Here is a 4,096-nt window from a genome sequence, read left to right on the forward strand (position 1 = left end):
AATCATATGTAAAGAGAGGACCTGAAGATTGTGGGTGGCGCCGCGATTTAGAATGGAAGAGAAGAAGCGCTGCCGAGTCGTCCGGGAAGAGAAGAAGCGCCGCCGAGTCGTCCGGGAAGAGAATAAGCTAGAAAGCGGTGCCGACAGTGGATTGGATGAGAAAGAAGCGCCTTCGATTTGAGGTGTGGGTGCGCCGGGCTCTGAGGGTTTTGTGGTATCAACTGTCTAATTTGAGATTTTGTTTATAGAGAGGCAAACAGAGCAACGAGCTAGAAAGGCAGAGAAGCAAACGTGATACGGAGAGAGGGCTGAAGCGTGATGAATGTTTTAGTTTTTTGTTTATTATAATAAAACCTGTTTAACCGGTAACCCAAAACCCTTAAATATATCAACGGACAAGATCAAAACTACAATAAATCAACGGCTCAGATATAAGTGGGTACCGTACCCCCTTTTTTTTGGGGGGGTACGGTAGAAATGACCCGACATTAATATTCTACTGATCCTTAGTGCAGTTGTGGATTTTTTTTTTTTTTTTTTGATAACAATAGCAGTTGTGGACTTGGTTTGACCAAGAAATGCAAGTCAAAAACCCTTAGAAGATTATATAATCTATAATCTATATAATATATAAAGCTTGAAACATAATATTACTGTTACTACACTTATTATACTATACTCCTATTAAACCACATTAGTATATAGCATTTTGGTCCACCTTAAACCATTCAGTTTATTTCTGTCAACTTTATCCATCAGTCCATTTGGCTAATTCAGTCTCTTCACTCCACTTCCTTCCTATTCAGAACTACTTTAATCCATTCGTCCACTTAGGTCCATTCTGGTTCACTTTGGTCCTTTTGATTCTTTTGTAAGTTGCCTTCGAGTTTTGGGCTAAAAAAATTATTATTTTTCCTAATTTTTGGGTTGAAAAGTATGATATTTCATTGTATTTTGGTTAAAAAAACAAACAAAATAAGCATTATAAATTAGAAATAGGGCGTGGGTTCCAGTCAGCTCAACAATAAAAGTCTCTAATGATTGTATCAGAGATCTAGGGTTCAATCCCCGCCTACACCAAAAATTAATTGGTGTCTTAATCTGATGATAAAGAGCTATCATTAGGAACGGACGCCATAGATTAAAACTCTCTAAAAAAAATTAGAAATATGAGCCCTAAAAAAGTAATAAAATGATAAATGTACACAAGATTGCATTAAAATTCAAGTTTCAATAATATAGGCATGATACTTATATTAGAAAGGAAAAAAAATGCTACAATTATAAACTTAATAATAAATTTTAAACTTAATGTAACATGTTACATATGTTCTAAGAATATATATGTTCATTTTTTATAAATATTCTTGAATTGCTTCAAATTAGTCCACCAATTAGATATATTAAGAAAAAATCATTTAATAACATCTTATCCATTTATATAAAACAATATTATAATTATGTAATTTAAATCTTTTTTAATATCTATACTACTATTTAAGGGTTGCACCTGTTTGGACCGGATTTTTTTTTTTTCCAAAATACCCCTACAGCCTATGTTTAAGTAGGGGCAAAACTTGGTAAAAATGCTTCCTTAACTTCCACGTAAAACACTATCTACAAAATAGGACCACACTCCCAGTACACTTACGTTGGTTTTCAAACTTAAATTGCTTCTTCTTTAGTTCTCCAATTCTCTCAATTTTGTGTTTTCAAATACCTTTCACCCACCTCTTTGCTTCAGATTTTACTACAAATAACAACAATAGCAGATAGATTTGAGGTAAGCTCTTTAACTTCTAAGTCTGATTTTTTTTTTTTTTGGAGGAAAATCTTTCAATTTTAAACTGATTTTCTTAGGGCCACAAATTGATTTTCAAACAGGTTCTATTTCCCTCAGGGCCACATCCAGCAAGTTCGTTTTCTTAACTCTGACTCTGATTTTTTTTTTTTTTTTCCGGTAGGAAAATCTTTCAATTTTAAACTAATTTTGGGCCACATATTGCAGGTTCTATTTCCCTCAGGTTAGGAAAAAGCTCAAACAGGTTTTATTTCCCTCAGGGCCACATCGAACAGGTTCTTTTTTGAACTCTAAGTTTGATTTTTTTTTTTTCGTCTTTCAATTTTTTTTTTTGGAGGAAAATCTTTCAATTTTTATAATAAATATGGTTTTGTTCTATTTTGGTTTCAAATAGAAAGGTTGTTATTGCTTAATTTTTAAAGAAAGGTTGTTTTATCTCCAACAAAAACATATTATTTTATCATGATTTACATTCTAAAAGGACTACACTTTCTTATCAACGTTCTTTCCACATCATTATCTTATATTATTTTATTTTTCTTTTCTTTTATTTGGTCAATTTCATGGGTGTTTAAGTATTTTCTCTAATTAATGACTATTTTTTAAAGAATAGGAATGATATATATTAATTTGTCTTTTTTTTTTTTTTTGGTTATCAGGTTTGACTTATTATTTTAGTGTATGTGTTCTAAGTGGTGCCCTCTCTTCCTCTTATTATTTTTGTTTGTTGTTTTTCTTACAATTAAGCCTTAGAGTCAAATCCCTAAAATTAGGTAATTTAACCACATTAGTGACAAAAACTTATTATTTTATCATGATTTGCATCAACGGTTTTTTTTTTTTGCTTGCAGTTGCAAAACAATAGGAACCAACGTTGATGGGGTTATTTTTTTTTTGCTTGAAGTTGCAAAAAAATAGGAAACCAACATTGATTGGTTTTTTTTTGCTTAATTTTTAAAAAAGGGTTGTTTTATCTCCAACAAAAACATATTATCACATTAGTGATATGGTTTGGAAGTCTGATTTTTAACACATAATCTAATATTTGCATCAAAGTTGTTGTTGTTGTTGTTGTTTTTTTTTTTTTTTTTTTTTTTTTTTTTTTTTTTTAGTCCTTTACCGTTGGTTTCCTTTTTTTTCTTTTTCTCCAACTTCAAGCAAAAAAAAAAAAAAAATCCATCAACATTGTTTCCTATTTTTTGCAACTTCAAGCAAAAATAAATAAATAAATAAATCCCTATTTTTAGGTATTTTAAAATATGTCACTTTTACGTTTAATTTTTTTTTTAATTTTTAAGTACTTTTATTCTAAAATTTGCCTATTATTTAGATTAACACATAATCTGACTATTTGCATCAATGGTTTTTTTTTTTTTTTTTTGAGGTTGTGAGTCCTTTAACGTTGGTTTCCTATTTTTTTGCAACTTCAAGCAAAAAAAAAAAAAAAAATCACTATGTTTTAGGTATTTTAATATATGCCAGTTTTACGTTTAATTTTTTTTTAAATTGTTTTAAGTATTTTTATTCCTAAATTTTGCCTATTATTTAGATTAACACATAATCTAATTTGCATCAACGTTTTTTTTTTTTTTGTTTTTTTTTTTTTTTTTGAGGGTGGTGAGTCTCTTTAACATTGGTTTCCTATTTTTTGCAACTTCAAGCAAAAAAACAAAAAATAAAAATCCTATGTTTTAGGTATTTTTATAATATGCCAGTTTTACATTTAATTTTTTTTTAAATTTAAGTATTTAAATGTATTACTTCTATAAATATGTATCTGTGGTTGTACTCAAAATTTTTTTACATAATTGAAAGGACTAACTGTGTAATCCTTTTTCATTTTTATTTTTTTCTTGAGTTATGGGTTTAAGTATTTCTATAATAGTACTATTTAAGTGGATATAAGTGCTTTTTTTTTTTTTTTTCTTTCCTTTTGGTTATTCGGGTTTACTCATTATGTTAGTGTATGTGTTCTAAGTGTTGCCTTCTCTTCCTCTTATTATTTTGTTTGTTGTTTTTCTTACATTTAAGCCTTACTCTCTATTTCTTTTGTATTTTTTTTAGGGTGACATATCAACAAGTTGGTTAGATTGCATAGCAGACATATTGGATGAATTCGGGTGAGCGAAGGGTAGTCAATCTATCAAGTAGTTGTTAAAAAACATTTTTTTGTAATATGAATATTGTACCTTATGAAATTTAATATTGTCCTTTTTGTGCCTTCCATTGCACATTTGATGAACTTTGTAAGCAATTGTCAATACGCAAATTTCCAAAGCAAGAATGATACTGGAG

General features: G+C 29.3%; 1 long non-coding RNA gene across 2 annotated transcripts; it reads left to right on the forward strand.

Annotated features, from left to right (window-relative positions):
• The first annotated feature begins 1,566 nt into the window (after positions 1-1,566).
• On the forward strand, positions 1,567-3,950 carry LOC136064921 (uncharacterized). 2 transcript variants are annotated; one of them, XR_010626568.1, is made up of 4 exons: positions 1,567-1,783; positions 1,885-1,915; positions 2,009-2,076; positions 3,866-3,950. It is a non-coding gene; the product is annotated as an uncharacterized LOC136064921 (long non-coding RNA). The 2 variants fall into 2 exon arrangements; XR_010626567.1 differs by lacking the exon at positions 1,567-1,783 and having other exon boundaries at positions 1,819-1,915.
• The last annotated feature ends 146 nt before the right edge of the window (positions 3,951-4,096 follow it).

The sequence above is a fragment of the Quercus suber genome, unplaced genomic scaffold (genome assembly GCF_002906115.3).
Source record: "Quercus suber isolate HL8 unplaced genomic scaffold, Cork oak 2.0 scaffold_800, whole genome shotgun sequence".
Classification (NCBI taxonomy): Eukaryota; Viridiplantae; Streptophyta; class Magnoliopsida; order Fagales; family Fagaceae; genus Quercus; species Quercus suber.